The 22982-nt window shown below is 43.6% G+C and overlaps 1 long non-coding RNA gene across 1 annotated transcript in view; it reads left to right on the top strand.

The window, feature by feature from the left end:
* Positions 1-15958: 15958 nt before the first annotated feature.
* The window catches only part of LOC132206028 (uncharacterized), a 79933-nt gene continuing 72909 nt past the window's right edge, over positions 15959-22982 (top strand). The window contains exon 1 of the long non-coding RNA XR_009442738.1: positions 15959-16167. This is a non-coding gene — a long non-coding RNA (uncharacterized LOC132206028). The remainder of the gene's footprint in view (positions 16168-22982) is intronic.

The following is a 22982-nucleotide window of genomic DNA, read 5'->3' as shown; positions in this document are numbered from 1 at the left end:
CCCTGCGAAATAGTCTCTGGCTATCAACTCTATCTATGCCTCTCATTATCTTGTATACCTCAATTAGGTCCCCTCTCCTCCTCCTTTTCTCCAATGAAAAGAGACCGAGCTCAGTCAACTTCTCTTCATAAGATAAGCCCTCCAGTCCAGGCAGCATCCTGGTAAACCTCCTCTGAACCCTCTCCAAAGCATCCACATCTTCCCTATAATAGGGCGACCAGAACTGGACGCAGTATTCCAAGTGAGGTCTAACCAAAGTTTTATAGAGCTGCAACAAGATCTCACGACTCTTAAACTCAATCGCCCTGTTAATGAAAGCCAAAACACCATATGCTTTCTTAACAACACTGTCCACTTGGGTGGCCATTTTAAGGGATCTATGTATCTGCACACCAAGATCCCTCTGTTCCTCCACACGGCCAAGAATCCTATCCTTAATCCTGTACTCAGCTTTCAAATTCGACCTTCCAAAATGCATCACCTCGCATTTATCCAGGTTGAACTCCATCTGCCACCTCTCAGCCCATCTCTGCATCCTGTCAATGTCCCGCTGCAGCCTACAACAGCCCTCTATACTGTCAACGACACCTCCGACCTTTGTGTCATCTGCAAACTTGCTGACCCATCCTTCAATCCCCTCATCCAAGTCATTAATAAAAATTACAAACAGTAGAGGCCCAAGGACAGAGCCCTGTGGAACCCCACTCACCACTAACTTCCAGGCAGAATATTTTCCTTCTACTACCACTCGCTGCCTTCTGTTGGCCAGCCAATTCTGTATCCAAGCAGCTAAGTTCCCCTGTATCCCATTCCTCCTGACCTTCTGAATGAGCCTACCATGGGGAACCTTATCAAATGCTGTTGAGAGCAGAGAGATGGCACTGATTTTCTATTAAGAGCAGTGAGGTGAACGATGTTTGGGTGGCTCAGTGGTTAGCACTGCTACCTCACACACCAGGGACCTGAGTTCAATTCCAGCCTCAAGCGACCGTCTGTGTAACATTCGCAAGTGTTACAGTTTCCTCTCACAGTCCAAAACTGCAGGTTAGGTAGATTGGCCATGGGCTAATTACCCGTAGAGTCCAGGGATGTGCAGGCAAGTGGGTTATCCATGGGAAAGGCAGGGCTACTGGGATAGAGTGGGTCTTGATGGGATGGTCTTTGAAGGGGAGGTGTGGAGTGAATGGCCTGCTCCCACACTGCAGGGATTCTATTGCTGAGCTGCTTTCTTTCTAGATGCTGTAGTAGACCTACAATACTGTTAGAGAGGGAGTTACTTGGTTGTGAAACAGAAACACTGAAAGAATGGCGATAAATTTCCAAGTCAGGATGGTGAGTGGCTTGGAGGGGAACTTGCAGTATTGGTGTGCTCACGTATCATTCTTCATGGTGATAGAAGTTGCATATTTGGAAAGTCCTGTCAGAGGAGCCTTGGTGAGTTACTGTGCAAGTGTAGATTTGAGCTTCAGCTTCATCTGCATCCACGCTCACTTGCCAGAGTAGAAAATGATCTCTAAATTACCTCTGACTCCGAGGTGTCTTGTAAGCGGTAAATAAATTCAGCTGTGCAAGTACACCTAACTTTTTGGATTTTATCATTTCTCCGGCAACTAAATAGCAAAGCAGCAATCTGGCTGTCTCACAGAAGTCATCTGGTTTGTGTTGCAGGGCCCTCTGTTGGACAAATGAGATATTGCTGAGAGTCTTCAGACCCTTTTGAGAGTTTGCAGCTTCCGAACATGTCATGGGGTTTTAGGCGGACCCAGTGATTGCCTTTGTCCCTCCTGTCCCAGGTAGATAGGACAGTTTCCCTGCAACAGCTGAACTGCAGTCTAGATCTCTTGCTAATGCAGAAAAAAAAACATTGTTCACTAGGGACTTCGTATTGCCTGTAGCCTTGGTGATAAGGTTGGCGTGTGGTCAAAGTCATCAGAACGATGTTAGAAATCAAAACAGGAGGGGACGATTCAGCCCCCTCAAGCCTGCCTGATATAATCATGTCAGTGCTGATGTTCTGTATCAGCTCCACTCTCCTGCCTGTTCCCTTGCCGTGCAAGAAAATCTATTGATCGCTTTATGGATGAATGTCGGGTGAAGGGTCCTCTTCAACTCTCTCTGCTTCTGGATGCTCTTTGCTTGAGTTTCTTTCAAGGTTCCCTGATGTTTTTCTTGAAGGTACTTCAGTGTGTGCAGTGATTTCCCTGACAGATACATTATTATAATTATAATTGCAATGCAGTGTACCTCTGGTAACATTCACAAGAGATGTTCAGGTAAATAAAATCCACATCGTCCAGTTGTGTTACATTTAGATAGAACAAGGAATTATTACAGGGCAGCAGCAGTGGAGTATGGTCTTCAATCCTGCATTGTTGTTTTTTTTCACTGATGCACACCATTTGGTGATTGAATTAGTTATATGCGACATTCATAAGGTGCATGGATTTCAGTTATTTGAAGATCTCTTGTTGATTTATATACAGCTAAGATTAACACATGTAGGAGATGCTGCTTGACCTGCTGTGTTCATCCAGCTCCACACTTTGTTATCTCAGATTCTCCAGCATCTGCAGCTCCCATTATCTCTGATACACATGTAGGAGACAGCTGTCTTTAGCTTCATCCTTTGCCCAGGGTGTTTCAGGACGGAGTGATCCCTGGTTACATAATTGCATTCTGGCCTCGACCCGTCTACATGTTGAGTTCTTACAACAATATTGCTCTTAAATCAAGATCATCACAAAAGATGGAAAAGTAAGTTTGGTTAATACTGTGAAATTACTAATCAGCTGTCCTTTATTTTCCAGCTCCCAGTTAACTCAGTGTTAATAATACCAAGTTTTACAATCCCATTTTCTATCAAAGGGATGCTGTTGCGTTGTGGGCCTCAGGTGTTGCAGTGCAGAATGACATGATGACATCCTGGCTCTTGGCCAGTCTGTTTACTGAGTTCTTCAGACAACACTCTTCTGGAGGTAAGATTACAGCAGGTTTTTGTTTTGTCAGTGAAATTCCAATGCATTCTACAAAGTATTCAATCATAAGAACTAGGAACAAAAATAGGCCATTCAGCCTCTCAGGCCCTCTCCACCATTTGATACGATCATCGCTGATCTCAGCCTCAACCCCATTTTCCTACCTGCTCTCCATAACCCTTTAACCCATTGCTAATTAAAAACCTGCCTGGCTCCTCGTTAAGTTCACTCAAACTCCCAGTATCCACCTTACTCTGAGAGAATGAATTCCACAGATTCTCAATCCTCCGAGATGAATAATTCCTCCATACCTTTGCTTTAAATCTGCCACCTCTTACTGTGAAACTATGACCTGTTGTTCTAGATTACCCCACAAGGTGAAACATTCCCTCTACATCTACTTTTTGATGTCTTAAGGCAATCGTTTTGTTATTTCATTATCTCCTTGATCCAGCTTAATTGCAAAATTTGTCTGTGGAAAAGAAGCAATATCTTTCAGATGCATCCTCTATCTGACTTGTGTTTCATGATGCAACTCAGGAGTGGGTTGACACCTGCAAAATGTTGGTTGATTTTCTCAATTCCTAAGCTATGAGCCCAAGAGTGAGGCTCCATTACTGAGACCAGCATCCACAGCTCAATGAGACGGAGGTGGTACGGTGGCTCAGTGGTGAGCACTGTTACCTCACAGCACCAGGGACTTCAGTGCTACCCCACCCTCTGGCAACTGTCTACGTGGAGTCTGCCCCTTCTACATCTGTCTGCTTGGGTTTCCTCCCACAATCCAAAGATGTCCAGGTGAGGCGCGTTAGTCATGGAAAATGCATGGTTATGGCTATGTGCTTAGGTCTTCAGGTGTGGACATATTGGGCTGAATAGCATGTGTCCACGTTGTGGGGATTCTACAGATATATAGATCACTCTCACTTCAACATGTGAATGTTGTAGGTTCTAAGCCTGACTTGAAGAGTTGAGCTAGACAGAAATTTTGGTCATGTAACGAGAAAAATGTGAAGATTAAAAAAGCAAACTACTGGTTAAATCGAGAATGACTGCAGAATTCCAACATGCTGGGGGGTCCAGGTATTCTGATGCATGAGTCACTAAAAGTTAGTGTGCACATACAGAGCGTAATCAAGCAGGTTAATAAGATGCCACCCTTTATTATGAGAGCAATTGAACATAAAAGCAAAGATAATACACCTCAGTTATACAGGACATTGGTAAGACTCCTGTACAAAAAAAAAACCAGAAGAACTGAGGACGCTGTAAAGCAGAAAAATAAATGGAAATTGCCGGAAAATCTCATCAGGTCTGGCAGCATTGGTGGAGAGAAATCAGAGTTAATGTTTTGGTTAGTTACCTTTCTTCGTAACTGATGGTGGCCAGGAAAGGGTTGGTTTTTATGCAGAAGGTAGGATGGGGGGGGGGGGGGATAAAAAATAAACAATGGGTGGAGATACAGCCCAAAGAGAGAGAAAAACAATTAGACAGACAAAGGAGTGGACAAAGACCAGCCTAGGGAGAATGAAGCTGCTAATGGGAACTATTAGGGGAAGACAATGAGTTGTGTGTGGTGTAGCAGCACATGGGATGACAAGGCCTGGTGTGTGAGTGAAAGTGTGGGGAAGGTCCCCAAACCCTAAAATTGTGGAACTCAATATTAAGTTCAGAAAGCTGCAGCGCTGCAGAAAATGAGGTGCTGTTCTTCCAGCTTGAATTTGCTGCTCACATGTGGTCCCCTTTACATCAGGTAAATGCTTTGCAGAACACCTACGCTCTGTCTGCAGAAAAGACCCTGAGTTTCCAGTCGCCTGCCACTTCAACACGCCCGTGTTCCCTGGCCAACATCTGTGTCTCAGGCTTGCTGCAGGGCTCCAGGCAAGTGTTATCTCAAACAATGTCTACAGTTCTGAATTTCTCATTTATCGCAGGGTGTAAATGCATTGGAGGTAGTTCAGACGTGCATTCCTAGATTGATACCTGGAATGAACTTGTTTTCTCTGCAGTTTAGATGAGTGAGGGATAATTTAATTGAATCTGTAATTAATTTGAAAGATGCTGGACAGTTTTGGCGAGATGGACATGAAAAGGAAGTTTATTCATGCGAGTGAGACCAGAACTATCGGATACTATTTTCAAATCAGTAATCTGTCCTAATATCTCCTTGTGTGATTCAGTGTCATATCTTCATTCATTATGTCCCATTACATGCTGTTATTACATTAAATATAAAATATTATATAAATAGCTCTTGCAACTGGCAAAAATATTTCGGAATTTAAGAGCCATTCAGCCTGTCGAGTCTACTGCACCGTTTATGCCTGGTCATCCAATTCTCCCTCATCATTCACACATCGCCTTCCATCACTGGTCTTTAGAAATCTATCAATCTCTGCCTTAAGCATACTCAATGACTGAGCTCCCACAGCCCTCTGGGGTAAAGAATTCCAAAGATTGACTACACTCTGGGAGGGAAAAAAATTCTTCTCATCTCAATTCGAAATGGCTTTCTCCTTATTTAGAAATTGTGCCTCCAATCTCTTGACTCCCAACCAGAGGAAACGTCAACCCAGCGTGTGCCCTGTCTATCCCTTGAAACATTTTAAAGGTTTCAATGAGATAACTTCTCATCCTTCAAATCTCTAAAGAATGCAGGCTCAGTTTTCCTAATTTCTCTTTATAGGACAGTTCTACCATCCCAGAGCATGCCTGGAAAACCTACTGTAATTCTGATAATAATAAGCTTCTTAAGTTGAGCAGACCAGAAATGTGCACAATATTCCAGGTACAATTGCACTATGGTTCTGTACAACTGCAGCAAGATTTTACTATTCCTGTACTCTAGTCCTCTTGCCTTACCATTAGACTTCTGAATTGTTTATTGGACCTACACATTAGTTTTCAGTGACTTGGTCATGGGGATATTCAGGCCCCTTTATGCATCTAGAGTTTATAGCTTCTTAACTTTTAATAAATATATTGCACATCTGTTCCTCTTCCCAAAGTGAATAATTTCTCATGTTTCCAATTTATATTCCACATGCCACATTCTTGCCATTCATTAAATATGTGTCCAAATACTGTGTCCAATTTTGGGCCCCACACCTCAGGAAGGACATACTGGCGCTGGAGTGTGTCCAGCAGAGATTCACACGGATGTTCCCTGGAATGCTAGGTTTAACGTACGATGAACGGCTGAGGATCCTGGGGCTGTATTCATTAGAGTTTAGAAGGTTGAGGGAAGATCTAATAGAAACTTACAAGATAATGTATGGCTTAGAAAGGGTGGACGCTGGGAAGTTGTTTCCGTTAGGCAGGGAGACTAGGACCCATGGGCACAGCCTTAGAATTAGACGGGGTCAATTTAAAATGGAAATGTGGAGATATTTCTTCAGCCAGAGAGTAGTGGGCCTGTGGAATTCATTGCCATGGAGTGCAGTGGAGGCTGGGACGTTAAATGTCTTCAAGGCAGAGATTGATAAATTTTTGATCTCACAAGGAATTAAGGGCTACGGGGAGAGTGCAGGGAGGTGGAGTTGAAATGCCCATCAGCCATGATTAAATGGCAGAATGGAATCAATGGGCCAAGTGGCCTTACTTCCACTCCTATGTCTTATGGTCTTATGTCCCAATCCTCCTGAAGCCACTTTGCATCCTCCTCACAGCGCACATTCCTACATAGCTTTGTGTCATCTGCAGACTTGGAAATATTACATTTGGTTCCCCATTTCCAGATCGCTGATACATACTGTGAAAGGCTGATCCCAAGGACTAATGCTTACAGTACCCCCTAGTCGCTAGCTTGCCAACGTGACGTTCAACCATTTGTTCCCAGTCTCAGTTTTCTGCCTGTTTCTTTATCCCTAATGCATGCTATTGGTTACTTTCTATCTCTCTGCTTTAGTTGATAACTCACCACCCATGGGGGTCTTCTGAAAATCCAAGCATACTGATTCTGCTGAACCAATTCTGTTAGTAATATCCCCAAAAAGCTCAAACACGATTTCCTTTTCATGTCCTGTTGTTTAAGGAGGGATTTAAATGACGAGGGAAGTGATGGGAATGGAAATTGATTGCTGGGAAGGCAGGAGATTTCAGAAAAGAGAAATAGTCATCCCTAACTGTGACCCCTATCCGACATCATGATGTTTTCTAGGCAGTGATGTGTACATCCCAAGGACAAATGCGTTTATCTACATTGTTTCTTTAACCGCGTGTTCATGCAATATGTTATCAAGATGTATATGTCTGATTACGGGTCCAAACTTCAAGTGCTCATAAAAGATGATGTTAATTTGATTAGCTTGCTTACAAAATCCGCATTATCCACAGCATCAGATAACCGTGCCCCTGATAAAGGGGGCAGAATTTTACATTTGTGCAAATTTGCTCCTACCCTTTCATGAGGGCAGTGTTAGGATTGCTGAGCATTGCAAAGAACCTGTGGGAAATGCAGCAGCCAACATGCACACAGCAAGGTGCCACAAACAACAACATGAGAGCATTTACTTCAATCCCAAGGTAGTTGGTGAATGATGAAACTAAAATTTTAACATGTTTATTTACAGAATGCAGCATGATATATGTATGCCTCCTACCTACTGTCCCAGCAGTCTCTCTTTATAAGTGCTGTAAATACATAATTAAACATAGTGTAATAGCTTTACAGCATGGAAAGAGGTCATTTGGCCCATTGTCTTCTCATAAATATTCTAGCATCTATCCATTTGAGTTCTATTTTCCAGCACTTGGCCAATTGCTTTGTATGCTATGACTCTTCAAGTGATCGCCTCAATATTTCTAAAATGCTGTGATGGTTTCTGCCTCTACCATCATTTCAGGAAGACACTTACCTCCTTCTGGGTTAAAGAAAAATCTTCTTTAAATTCCTTCTAAATCTCCTACCCTTGACCTTAAATCTCTGGCCCCTGGTTAATGATCCCTCTACTAAGGATAAATGTTTCTTCTTAACCACCCTGCCTACGCTTCTCCGAACTTAGAATTTTAGATTTAAGTTTAGATTTGGACTTTATTGTCATGTGTACTCAATTGCAAAAGTTCAAGAGTGCTGAGAAAAATTTCCAATGTTGTCATGGACTCTGTAATATTAGCTACAAGTACCTAGGTACAAAACTTAAGAACAAAGTGGAAAGAAAGTAGGAACAACGTTAGAAGCTAAACATTATAGCTACTCTTGGTAGAGCATAAAAAAAATAAAGAAATAAATTTAAAAATGCAGACATTGCAGTCTTTCTCAAGTGCTTAGCCATGCTGGGACCACACTTCCTACAAGGGCTCGATCTCCTCCACTTTGGCACGCTTTCCCTGCACCTGCTCAATCTCCCCTGCCCTCGTCATCCCTGCAGATGTCGGCGACATCTCCATCACTGCGTTGCTCGAGCTGCTGGCAGCTCAGACTGCCAAAGCACTGATCCAGGCTATGTCCACACTGCATCTTGGGCTGACTTTTGATCCGCACACTGAGCTTTGGGAACTCACCAAGAGTCCCAGATCGAGCCCGAACCGTGGCCCCCCAAGATGCTGCCTCGCAGTTTGTATCTGGTTACCAGCTAAAATGCAATGTGCCTGATACTGTCGCTGCCACTGCCTCGCCCCAGGAGTTGGTAGGATTTTTTAAAAAGTAGAAGAAAAACAAAAAGCAAATGACAATAAAAAGGAAAAGAGAGGGAAGGAGTAGGGAGGTCGGAGTTGAAGAGTCCATCATCTTGCAGAAGTGCTTTGTACACGTCTATAGCATTCATCCACACCTCACTGTGCTCCAAGGAAAACAATCCCAGCCATTCAGCTCCAGCTCAGAAAACACCCTGGGGGTAATCTCCTCAGCATCCTCTTCAGACAATTATGTCCAAACATTATCCTGAATCGGTGTATCTTAGAATGCAATTAAACGCCATTGACAACAATGACCATATAATTTATTTTTTTAAGTGATGTTGATTGATGGATAAATATGAGCCTAATTGGCACAATGTGCACAAGTCACCAGTCAGTGGGTGTGGGATTTCAATCCATTTCCATCTGACTCAAGGGCAACTCACAGGGGAGCCTTAGTTGACACTAGAGTTAGTGAATGAGGGGGTTTGGCAGCAAGATTGCAAAAAAGCTGCTTTTAATGAAACAGAGGGTGGCTCAGTGGTTAACACTGCTGCCTCACAGCGCCAGGGATGCAGGTTCAATTCCTCCCTTGGACGACTGTCTGTGTGGAGCTTGCACATTCTCCCCGTGTCTGCGTGGGTTTCCTCCGGGTGCTCTGGTTTCCTCACACAGTCCAAAGATGTGCAGGCTAGGTGGATTGGCCATGCTAAATTGTCCATCATGTTCAGGGATATGTAGGTTAGGTGGGTTATAGGGGGATGGGTCTGCGCGGGATGCTCTGAGGTTTGGTGAAGACTTGGGCCAACGAGCCTGTTTCCACACTGTGGGGATTCTATTCCTTAATAGAGGAAAGGCAGTTTCTCAGTGTGGCTGAAAAAGTGAGTGAACCATTAGCCTGCGCCAGGCCAGCACTGAGAGAAGCCAAAAGAGCTACTCCTTCCCGGTTAGTTGCAAGTTGTTGAGATGGAGAAAGTAGAAATACCTTAACATGTCTGTTCTTGTGCTTGCAACCAATCTGTCCCCCGAAGCAATAGCCTGACATGCTGGAAAAACCAAGCGCTTGCCTCATACATTGCACATATCCATCATCTTCTATTGGGCAAACAGGCTTCTTTCTGCACAGCGCAGTTACATTAAAGAGTTCAGATTATCACATTCATGCTCAAAAAGCCTGCAGTGTAACCCAACTGTTTAGGCCAGCTGTAAATGATAATCCAAATTTTAATGGGCTCCGTCACTCTCTTCAGGAGATACCAATCTGCCATCTGATTAATGCTTCTATTTTATGGTAATATTATTGATTGATCTTGTTTATATTGCATTGTCAATGGTCAACATGACCAGGTGTTGAATATCTCCCCCTGTCCAAATGTTATTACACCACCAATAGACCAGGTGGCACTTGAACCCAGGTCTCCTGGCTCAGAGGTAGGACACTACACCTGTACCACAAAAGCCCTTAATATTCTGAGGTACTGACCTTTAGGTTGCCAGTGAGTGAGGACCTTACTTGTGAGCAAAGTATATATGCAACTCTGTACCTTTATTATTGCAATGCAAATACCAAAAGCTCTCACCAGCAGAAAGCAATTCATGAGCTTGACTATAGGAGGTCAGGAAAAAGATGATGGAGGTGAGAGAAAACCTTGTGAAGGTTGGAAGGGGATATCTGGAAAGCAGGTCAAGGCAGACTGATCATGAAGGGGACAGTGGGTTCATTCGAAGGGCTGAGGGAACTTTCTCCCTTTTTTTCCCCCAAGCACTGTTGTAAAGAGCCTGCTGGTTTTGGATTTCTCCAGCATCGCCTTCCTTCAACTGCTGGGAGGCCTGGCCCACCGCATGAGTAAAATTGAAGTAAAATTTGATGTAGGCAGCTTCACCAACAGATTCATATGACTGATTCGTAGCTCCTGGCAATAGAACCCCAGCTACCTCTGTTCCATCTGGAACTGGGCACCGAGATTTAATATTTTTGTAATGTCAATCTACTCCCTCCCTATCTCTAACTAATCCTTGGGTATTGGGAGTGGGGTTATCAAAATACCCTTGTGGATACTATGGGGCAGTTCATTGCTATAATTGAGATGTAAAAAGCAGTGTGTTCTTTGACTACATATGCATTTTGCTTGCATCATCATTTAACACCCAGTCCAACGTTAATTGAAGAATTGGCAATGGAAATTTTACTTACCTAATGGCACTTTACTGCAGAAATTTCATTTCAATTCTCCTGGCTATTCTCCCTCTGGCCTGAGTTTAATCTCCTTTGGCCTGTTTTACCAGGCAGTGGTATCAATGTTAAGAAGCAACAGAACTGCGGATGCTGTAAAGCAGAAACAAAAACAGAAGTTTCTGAGAAAGCTCAGCAGGTCCAGCAGCGTCCGTGGAGAAAAATCACTTCACATTTTGGGTTGAGTGGCGAGAAAGTGTCATTCGACTCGAAACATTAACTCTGATTTCTTTCCACTGAGCTTTTCCAGCAACTTCCGCTTTTGTTTTTGCGTGGTATCAATGTCATCTGTTTTGTAATATCATGGGTGGTCAAAATTGCTTAGAGTAAGCGGTATGGCAGTAGCAACCTCAATTCTGGTCCAGAAGACCAGTGCTCAAAGCCCGCTGCTCTAGAGGTGTATCATAACATCTCTAAACTGGTTGAGCAAAAACACTTGGAATCTGTGGGGTGCTTCAGTCTAATCTAATATATAAATATTCAGGGCACAGATGAAGGAAAAGCAACCTGGAAAGTGTAACAGTGGCTGCCTCTCTTGTTTGTCTATAAATTACATTCACAATTTCCCTTCCACAGTTGTGCAGTCTATAATATACTTGATCAAGAGCCCGCTTTCAGCTTTGGCTGATTTTTTCCTTTTGAAACCAGAGTGAGCAATCACAGCCCCGTCTCAAGTTGAGATCATTAAGCTCAGCATGGACCAAGAGCTGAGCTTCACAGCTTTCTGCTTTGTGTGGATCCCTAGATAACCTCATTGGGCCCTTTCAGGGACCTGTGATTGCTGCGTAATAAGTGAAATATTTAACTCTCGACTTAACACTCGCAAAGAAAATCTGCCCAGTGCTAATCCCTTTTGCACAAACTATTGCCAGAATGTCAGACTGAATCAGAAAGGAAATGTGTACTTGAACTATGGGATCCAGGATCGTTTCGGTACGAGGCTGCGTTAAATCAACAGGATGTGGTTACAACATTGAAAGTGAATGTGGAAAGTATGACATTGGTGAGAACTGTATCACTGAGATCACAGCATGTGAAAGAATACAATCACACAGGAGATCAATCAGAGACTGACTCATACTGTTTCAACAACGTAACCTTAACACTGAAAGCACAGGTAGCGACTGAGTACAAATGTTCCATGCTGCAATGCCACAAAACAAATCCTCTCCCTTGTCCCAAGTGGTTGGCATTAAAACAGCCACTTGCTTGCGATGGCTCTCACATGAAACATTCAGTAAAACGGTTGGAAAATAAGAACAAAGTAATTTCTTTTCATAACCGCTGCAAGCTCCACAAAGTCTTTTGTGGTTTATCTTGATGGAAATGATGCACAATTAGCCAAAAGTTTGTCAAGTTTGCAGAGAAAGTATGGTTTGGGGTACTTGATTCTAAAGAGTGGGCAACAGTGATTATCTCACCATCAACATCTTGGCATTGATCAGATGTTGGTCTGAACCAGACAGTTCCTTCACCTGGATCAGTCACTGACATCCAAAATAGAACATCTCACTCGATGTGTGGCTGTCCACTAATTTGTTCAATCTGTAGGACACACTGCAAAAACTCATACCCGAACAGCGGTTGCTGTTCCTGTGATGTGACGTCTAACGCCGAGAATGTCACAGGGGCACCATACCTTTTGTGGTCCCCTCCACAGCCCCCTCTAACATGGACATGGGTGTTACTGTCCCTTCATGATCCCGACAGAGCTGTGGATTTCCCCACTTAAAATGGTAAGATTTCAATAGTTCAGTGGATTTTATTTAATTCATTTGCACGTTGTGTGTCACGGGATGGGGATCACTGCCACACATTTATTGTCCATCGCTAATCACCCAGAGGGTATTTAATAGTCAACTGTGTTGTTGTGGGCCACATGAAGGCCAGATGAGGGTAAGGATGGCACATTTCCTTTTCTAAAGCATTTCCCTAATGATGGCAAGGATATTTTTCCTAAGTCAACCTATGCAGAGATGTTATGACACATTTTTTTTAGCTTTCACTAACAAAGGGATTGAGTTCAAGAGCCATGAAGTTATGCTCCTGCTATACAAAGGTCTGGTTCATCTACATCTGGAGTATTGTGTCCAGTTCTGTCGCCTCAATACAGGAAAAATATGGAAGTGTTGGAAAAGGTGCGGAGGAGATTTACCAGGATGTTGCCTGGAATGGAGGGAAGGTCTTACGAGGAAAGGTTGAGAGATCTAGTGCTTTTCTCTTTAGAACGACAAAGGATGAGAGGTGACTTGATAGAGGTGTACTAAATGGTCAGCGGTATAGATAGAGTGGACACCCAGTGTCTTTTTGCTCGGGTGGAGGTAGCTCTTACGAGGGGGCTTCATTTTAAAGCGAGTGGAGGTAGATATGGGGAGATGTCAGAGGTAGTTCTTCACTCAGAGAGTGGTTGGGGCATGGAATGTATTGCCAAAGAGGGTAGTGGAGACAGCCTCATTAGGGGCATTTAAGCAGCTATTAGATAGGCATATGGATGATAGTATAAGGTAGGGGTGGAGGTTAGATAGACCCTAGGATTAGGGTAAAAGTTTGGCACAACATTGTGGGTTGAAGGGCCTGTACTGTGCTGTACTGTTCTATGTTCTATGTCTTGACGCCAGACATCTTGATCCTGAGGTAGGGACATTATCACTGCGTTACTTGAGCTTTCATTTCCCTAAAAAAGCAGATGGGTTTTTATGACACCTGGATGTACTTACATTGTTGAAGTTAAGTCTGCTATCTCATCCAGATTATATTGGATTTTATCCAAATTTCACCAACTGCCATAGTGGGGTTCACACTCAAATCCTCAGCATATCACACACAGCCTCCACATTGCTTGTCCCGTGACATTACAACAGCCCCCTCTCTTCGCAGCACTTCAGTATAATAGAGAATGGGCAATACTTGCAACCTCATCTCATCCCAAGAATATATATTTTTGTATAAAGTTAAAAGAGGAAAGTCATGTGCTTTTGACATCAAAATATTTTACAGGAGAGGCAACTCCATAGTGTTGAAATCAATGTGTCATTAAATGAGCCAATGCAAGTAGATAGGATCATTATAGAGCCAAAAAGAAGCCTCTAGATACTTTAAGGCTCTTGTGGTGCAGTGGTAGTGTTCTTACCTCTGACCTAGGAAACCTGGGCTCAAGCCCCATCTCTCCTACACATGTTATAAATTGTCTGAACAGGTTGATTAAAAATATCTATCAACCAAAGCATCACAGCAAACAAAAACAGCAATTGTTGGAGAAGAGTAGAAAGAACTCAGCAGGTCCTGCATCATCTGTGGAGAGAAAACTGCCCTGTTACCATTTGATGCTGCTTCAGAATCCATTAGCCATTCTATGTCGGTCCTGTGATGCAGTTTGTACTGCCCCTACCCCTGAGCCAGAAGGCCCAGGATCAAATCCCACCTGCTCCAGCGGTGTGTAATAATATCTCTGAAGGCGTTGATAAGAAATTGTCTGGAAGAACTGGTCATTGTTCTAGATGTGCACCAGATCCTAATGAGGCTCACGGGGGTGGGGCTGAATGTTTAAAGAGAAAAGTGAAAGAAAGCAATGGAAAAGACCAGGAATGACCAGGAATATGGGTGACAATTCTGGAATTAGAATGGAGACACTTTTCAAGTTGTTTACAATGGATCCCTCTTGGGGATCCTGAAGTTCACCAAGAATCACTCAGTAGTTAGCAATATGGTGAACAATATGATACCACTTAAAGTGAAGTGCTCTTGTAATGCAAAAGTGGTGTTCCCACCTTTGACCTAGGAAATTCCAGGTTCAAGTCACACCCTAACTATGAAGAGACGTTGAGTAGATTAGGATTATTTACATTGGAAAGACAGAGGTTGAGGGGGGACCTGATTAAGGGTCTACAAAATCATGAGAGGTTTAGACAGGGTGGATAGCAGGGAGATATGCGTGGAAAGCTCTTTACCCAGAGGGTGGTGGGTGCCTGGAACACGTTGCCAGCAGAGGTGGTAGAGGCGGGCACGATAGCATCATTTAAGATGTATCTAGAGAGATACATGAATGGGCAGGGAACAGAAGGATACAGATCCTTGGAAAATAGGTGGTAGCTTTAGATAGAAAATCTGGATTGGTTAGGCTTGGAGGTGCCAAAGGGCCTGTTCCTGTGCTGCAATTTTCTTTGTTCTTTGTTCTCTCCCAGAGATATGAGCTGTAAGATGTCTGAACTCCGTTCACTCAGAGCATTGAGTGCAGGAGCTGGGACATCATGTTACAATTGTATAAGATGTTGGTAAGGCCACATTTAGAGCACTGGGTACAATTCTAGTCACCCTGCTAATAGGATGGATATTATTAAACTGGAAAGGGATGAATAGGGTTTCACAAGGATATTACCAAGACTGGAAGGTTTGCGTTATAAGGAGATGCTGGAGCGATGCAGGTTGAGGGATGACTTTATCGAAGTTTATAAAATCATGAGGGCCGTAGATTAGGTGAATAACAAAGATCTTTTCCCTAAGGTGGTGGAGTCCAAATCTCAGGAGCATAGGTTTAAGTTGAGAGGAAAGAGGGACCTGAGGGGCAACTTTTTCACACAGAGGGTGGTACATGTATGGAACGAGCTGCCAGAGGAAGTAATAGAGCTGAGTACAATTACAACATTTAAAAGACATTTGGAAGTTACATGGATAGGAAAGGTTCAGGGGGATTTGGATGAAACACAGACAAGTGGGACTAATTCAGCTTAGGAAACCCGCTCTGCATGGGTGTGTTGGGCTGAAGGGCCTGTTTCTATGCTCTATGACCCTATAACAGGCTGATTAAAATTATCTAGAAATTCAGAAGGTCAGTGCTTTGGGGACTATACTCCAACCCAGATATGAATTTAGAAGAAATCAGGAGGTCAGTGACAAGAAATACCTAGGAATGGGTTAAATTCTGTTACTATGGAGATCCACTAACACCAGTAAACCATCCAAGCTTTGGTCTCTTGGTTCATGATGTCATTCGAATCACTCAATTGATTTTACTGCCTTGTAACTCCCTGCAAGACAATTAATGTCACTCCTGTTGCATTTGGCTCTCCCCAGACCATGTGTAGGTATCCAGTGTGATCCTTCGAATATTCCGAAGTGCTGTGCAAGTATCCAGCTTGGTATGTGAGGCTGTAGCTTGTATCTGTCATCTCGTAGAGCCTGCGAAAGTTGTGCTTTCAGGGGAAACGGAGAGCAGGGCGCAAGCAAATTAACTTCATGTGCCTGGAGCTCAGAATTGCAGGCTGAACAAAAATGCTGTAATTGGAGGCACAATGGGAATTATTCTTGGAAGTAACTGGAATCAAATCCAAGGAATGTGCAAAAAAGGTAAAAATTCTCAATTGTCTGGAACAAACTTTCTGGGTTTCCATGGAGACAGTTGCCACAGGAGTAAAAACAAACGGTATTAGCTTCCAAAATAGTGACCCTCCTGATTTTCATTCACTGGCAGTGTGTGTACAAGAGTATTATATGGGTACAGTTATGATTTTTGGCAAGGATATCTGAATTAACATAATAAAGAATGACATGACAAGACTTTAACGCATACATAGCTATAAGGACTTTGAATTCCTTCCAGAGACAGTGTGGTGTATGAAAACACATCCTTCATTCCTTGGACATCACACTGCAAAAAAACAAAACTACTGCCGTATTGGAATCAGGGAACGAACCGTGTTCAAATTCATGTAGATCCTTTGGATGTGACCAGCTCCAGGTGGAGCATCTCTTATCCATCTATGTTAATTGAGTCATATTTTATCAAAATACCTCACCTGGACAATTCAGTTATCAATTCAGATAGATACTGAAAGTTTAATCAAAAAGAAAAAGGAAGAGTATGTAAGGTTTAGGAAACTGAAATCAGACAAGGCCCTTGAGGAATATCAGGGAGCAGAAAACAAAATTTAAACAAGGAATTAGGAGGGCTAAGAGGGACCATGAAATATTCTTGGCAAGTAGGATAAACGAAAATTCCAAGGAACTTTATTACATATATTAGGAGCAACAAGGTAGCTCGGGAAAGGGTAGACCCAGTCAAGAACAAATCAGGGAATTTATTCATGAAGCCAGAGGAAGTGGGTGAAGTCTTTAGTGTAATTCACGAGGAGATTGACCAAGGGCAAGGACATAAATGATAGTAAGATTAGGGGAGGGGCATGTTGATATTCTAGGCTATGTCAAAACTAAGAAGGAGGAGGTATTGGATGTCTGGAGAGATGTTTAGATGATTCCCCAGGGCCTGATTGGATCTATCCTAGGATACTGAAGGCAGCAAGACAGGAGATGGCTGGGCCCTGGACAGTGATCTTTCCAACCTCTTTTGGCACAAATGAGACTCCAGAGAACAAAGAACAAAGAAAATTACAGCATGGGAACAGGCCCTTGGGCCCACTAAGCCTGCCCCAATCCAGATCCTCTATCTAAACCTGTCGCCTATTTTCCAAGGATCTGTATCCCTCTGCTCCCTGCCCATTCATGTATCTGTCTAGATACATCTTAAATGACGCTATCGTGCCCGCCTCTACCAGCTCCGCTGGCAACGTGTTCCAGGTACCCACCACTCTCTGCGTAAAGAACTTTCCACACGTATCTCCCTTAAATTTTTCCCCTTTCACCTTAAAATCATGACCCCTAGTAATTGAGTCACCCTACTCTGGGAAAAAGCTTCTTGCTATCCACCATGTCTATACCTCTCATGATTTTGTAGAACTCAATCAGGTCCCCCCTCAACCTCTGTCTTTCTCATGTAAATAATCCCTATCTACTCAACCTCTCTTCGTAGTTAGCACCCTCCATCCCAGGCAACATCCTGGTGAACCTCCTCTGCACCCTCTCCAAAGCATCCACATCCTTTTGGTAATGTGGCGACCAGAATTGTACGCAGTACTCTAAATGTGTTTGAGCCAAAGTCTTATATAACTGTAACATGACCTTCCAACTCTTGTACTCGATACCCCGTCGATGAAGGAAAGCATGCTATATGCCTTCTTGACCACTCTATTGACCTGCATTGCCTCCTTTAGGGTACAATGCACCTGAACACCCAGATCGCTCTGTGCGTCAGTTTTCCCCAGGGCTTTTCCATTTACTGGAGAATAGAACATGGTGTTCCTTTGGATACTGTTGGGGGAGATGGCTCACCAGGGGAAGGCAGCAGGAGCCAGGTTCATGGCACCGTGGCTGGCTCTGCTGTACAGAAGGGCGGGAAAGAGAGTGGAAGGGCTAAAGTCATAGGGGATTCGATTGTAAGCTGAGTAGATAGGTTGAAAATGAGAATCCCAAATGGTATGTTGCCTCACAGGTGCACGGGTCAGGGATGTTCCGATCGGCTGCAGAACATTCTGAAGGGGGAGGGCAAACAGCCAGTTGTCATGGTGCATATAGGCACCAACGATATAGGCCGAAAACAGGATGAGGTCCGACAAGCAGAATTTAGGGAGTTAGGAGCCAAGTTAAAAAGTAGGACCTCAGAGGTAGTAATGCCACAATTGCTACCAGTGCCACGTGCTAGTCAACATAGAAATGAAAGAACAGGCGGGATAAATTAGTAGCTTGAGAGCTGGTGCAGGAGAGAGGGGTTCAGATTTTTGGGTCATTGAGGCTGGTTCTGGGGCAGGTGGGACTATTACAAATCAGACGGTTTACATCTGGGCTAAACTGGATCCCATGTCCTAGGGCCTGCTTTTGCTAACACTGTTGGGGAGGGTTTAAACAAATGTGGCAGGGGGGATGAGGACCAAATGAGGAGGTTAGTGGGCAGTAAGGAGGTAGTAACTAAAGCCTGTAAGGACCTAGATAATGAAGTCAGTGTAACTACGGGGAAGAGTAGGCAGAGAACAGAAGATGCACGCAGAGGGACAGGTGGTCTGAGGTGCATTTGTTTTAATGCGAGAAGTGTAGTAGGTAAGGCAGATGAACTTAGGGCTGGGATTAGTACCCAGGAGTATGATGTTTTTGCTATCACTGAGACTTGGTTGAGGGATGGGCAAGACTGGCAACTAAATATCCCAGGATATCGATGCTTCAGGCGGGATAGAGAGGGAGATAAAAGGGGTGGAGGAGTTGCATTACTGGTCAAAGACGATATCACAGCTGTGCTGAAGGAGGGCCCCATGGAGGACTCGAGCAGTGAGTCAATATGGGCAGAGCTCAGAAATAGGAAGGATGCGGGAACAATGTTGGGGCTGTACTACAATGAACGTGAGATAGGGGCACAAATATGTAGACAGATTATGGAAAGATGTAGGAGCAACAGGATGGTGGTGATGGGAGATTTTAATTTTCCCAACATTGACTGGGATTCACTTAGTGTTAGGGGTTTAGATGGAGCAGAATTTGTAAGGAGCATCCAGGAGGGTTTTCCAGACCAGTATGTAAATAGTCCATCTCAGGAAGCGGCCATACTGGACCTGGTGTTGGGAAATGAGCCTGGCCAGGTGGTTGAAGTTTCAGTAGAGGATTACTTTGGGAATAGTGATCACAGTTCCGTAAGTTTTAGGAACACTGATGGACAAAGACGAGAGTGGTCCTAAAGAAAGAGTGCTGAGTTGGGGGAAGGCCAAATTCCCCATAGCAAAATTCAGCAGGAACTGGGGAATGTGGATTGGGAGCAACTGTTTGAGGGTAAATCCACATTTGATATGTGGGAGGTTTTTAAAGAGAAGTTGATTAGAGTGCAGGATAGACATGTCTCTGTGAAAATGAGGGATAGAAAGGGCAAGATTAAGGAACCAGGGATGACAAGTGAAATTGTGAGAATAGCAAAGAGGAAAAGGAAGCGTACACAAGTTATAAGTGACTGAAAACAGAGGAAGCTTTGGAAGAATATCAGGAAAGTGGGACCAGTCTGAAATGCAGAATTAAGAGGGCTAAAAGGGATCATGAAATATCTTTAGCAAACAGGGTTAAGGAAAATCCCAAAGCCTTTTATTCATACATAAGGAGCAAGAGGGTAACTAGAGAAAAGGTTGGCTCACTCAAGGACAAAGGAGCGAAGTTATGTGAGGAGTCAGAGAAAATGAGTGAGATTCTTAATGAGTATTTTGTGTCAATATTCACTGAGGAGAGGGACATGACGGATGTCAAGGTTCAGGATAGATGTTTGATTACTCTAGGCCAAGTCAGCAGAAAGAGGGGGAAGTGTTAGGTACCTAAAAGGCATGAGGGGGACAAGTCGCCAGGTCTGGATGGGATCTATCCCAGGTTTTGAGGGAAGTGAGAAAGGAAATAGCTGGGGCCTTAACAGATATCTTTGCAGCATCTGTGAGCACAGGTGAGGTCCCAGAGAACGGGAGAATTGCTAATGCTGTCCCCTGCTTAAGAAGGATTGCAAGGATAATCCACGTAATTATAGACCAGTGAGACTGATGTCAGTGGTGGGGAAGCTGCTGGAGAAGATACCGAGGGATAAGATCTATTACATTTGGAAGAAAATGGGCTTATTAGTGATAGGCAGCATGGTTTTGTGCAGGGAAGGTCATGTCTTACCAACTTGACAGAATTCTTTGAGGAAGTGACAAAGTTGATAGATGAGGGTAGGCTTGTTGATATCATATACAAGGACTTCAGGAAGGCGTTTGATAAGGTTCCCCATGGTAGGCTGATGGAGAAAGAGATGTCGCATGGTGTCCAGGTGTGCTAGCACAATGGATAGAGAACTGACTGGACAACAGGACACAGAGAATTATAGTGGAAGGGAGTTTCTCAAAATGGAGCAATGTGACCAGTGGTGTTCCACAGGGATCCGTGTTGGGACCACTGTTGTTTGTGACATACATAAATGATCTGGAGGAAGGTATAGCTGGTCTGATTAGCAAGTTTGCAGGTGACACTAAGATTGGTGGACAAGCAGATAGTGAAGGGGGCTGTTGGAGAATACCGTAGAATATAGATAGATTGGAGAGTTGAGTGGAGAAATAGCAGATGGAGTTCAATCCAGACAAATGCGAGGTGATGCATTTTGGAAAATCCAATTCAAGAGCGAACTATACGGTAAATGGAAAAGCCCTATGGAAAATTGATGCACAGATAGATTTGGGTGTTCAGGTCCATTGTTCCCTGAAGGTGACAACGCAGGTCAATAGGGTGGTCAAGAAGGCATACGGCATGCTTTCCTTCATCAGACGGGGTATTGAGTACAAGAGCTGGCAGGTCATGTTACAGTTGTATAGGACTTTGGTTCGGCCACGTTTGGAGTACTGTGTACAGTACTGGTCGCCACATTACCAAAAGGATGTGGGTGCTTTGAAGATGGTGCAGAGGAGATTCATCAGGATGTTGCCTGGGATGGAGGGTGCTAGATATGAAGAGAGGTTGAGTAGATAGGGATTATTTACATTAGAAAGACAGAGGTTGAGGGGGGACCTGATTGAGGTCTACAAAATCATGAGAGGTATAGATAGGGTTGATAGCGAGGAGCTTTTTCCCCAGGGTGGGGGACTCAATTACTAGGGGGTCACAATTTCATGGTGAGAGGGGAATAATTTAAGGGAGATATGCGTGGAAAGTTCTTTACGCAGAGAGTGGTGGGTGCCTGAAGCATGTTGCCAGTAGAGGTGGTAGAGGCGGGCATGGTAGCATCATTTGGGATGTATCTAGACAGACACATGAATGGGCAGGGAGCAGAGGGATACAGATCCTTGGAAAATACGCGACAGGTTTAGATCGAGGATCTAGACTGGCGCAGGCTTGGAGGTGCCAAAGGGCCTGTTCCTGTGCTGTAATTTTCTTTGTTCTTTATTCTTTGTTCTTTGCTTAAAACGGGCAATGAGGATAAACGTGGAAATTATAGGCCAGTGAGCCTTACATTAGCCATAGGGAAATCATTGCAGATGATTCTTCAGGACAAGATTTACTTGCAGTTGTGAAAGAATGGACTTATTAGGGATAGTCAACATGGCATTGTGCGGGGGAGATCTTACCTCACAACTTTAGTTCAGTTTTTTGAAGGGATGATGAAGATGATTGATGAGGTTAAGCCAGTGGATGTTGTCTACATGGACTTTACCAAAGCATTTGACATAGTCCCTCATGGTAGGCTGGTCTAGAAGAGTAGGAGACAGAGGGTCCAAAGTGAGTCATTAAGTTCGATACAAAATTGGCTTGGTCACACACGACAGAGGGTAGTTGTGAAGAGCTATTTTTCTGACTGGAGATCTATGACCAGTGGTGTTCTGCGATAGGGTTAGTGCTACAATCTCTGTTGTTCGAAATGTATGTATATGTTGGTGACCTAATTAGTAAATTTGAAGATGACACAAAATTGGTGGAGTTGTCGATAGTGACGAAGGTTGTCAACAGATTCAGCAGAATATAGAGCACTTGGAAAGTTGGGCAGAGAAATGGCAGATGGAGTTTGACCTGGACAAGTGTGAGATGGTGCATTTTGGGAGGTTGATTGCAAGAAGAAAGTATACAGCAAATGACAAGATCCTTAGGAGCACCGATATTCAGAGGGATCTTGGAGTGCAAGTCTATCGCTCTCTGCAAGTGGCAACACTAGTGAATAAGGCGGTAAAGAAGGCATATGGCATGCTTGTCTTCATTGGTTGGGGCATAGAATATAAAGTTTAGCAAGTCGTGTTGCAGCTATATAAAATTTTATTCAGGCCACATTTAGAGCATTGGGTGTAGTTATGGTTGCCACTCTATAGGAAGAGCGTGGAGGCTTTGGAGAGGGTGTAAAAGAGGTTTATCAGAATGTTGGCTGGATTGGAGTGTTTTAGCTCTCGGAAAAGTTGGACAAACTTGTATGTTTTTCACTAAAGCGCTAGAGGTTGAGGGGTGATCTGATAGATGTATATGAAATTGTGAGAGACGTGCATAGGGCTGATAGTCAGAGATTTTTTTCTCAAAGTGGACATGTCAAAAACTAGGATTAAGGGAAGAAATAAAAAGTTTAAGAGATACGCAAGGAAAGTTTGTTTTGCAGGGGCTGGTAGGTGCCTGGAACAAGCTGCCAGGGAAAGTGGTAGAAGCAGATACAATTAGCAATGTTTAATACTATGGTTGTAATATTTCCTTTTTTAAAGGCTCAAGGTTCGACATACTTCTCATTTTATAAATTTTAAGAAGCTGGCTAATTATCAAGTCATGGTAGGATTGAAAACACATTCTATAACTGTTTGAAGTCAGAAGTC

Source organism: Stegostoma tigrinum, chromosome 28 (genome assembly GCF_030684315.1).
Source record: "Stegostoma tigrinum isolate sSteTig4 chromosome 28, sSteTig4.hap1, whole genome shotgun sequence".
NCBI lineage: Eukaryota > Metazoa > Chordata > Chondrichthyes > Orectolobiformes > Stegostomatidae > Stegostoma > Stegostoma tigrinum.
The sequence above is the reverse complement of the archived record's forward strand: the minus strand, read 5'-3'. Positions and strand labels throughout refer to the sequence as shown.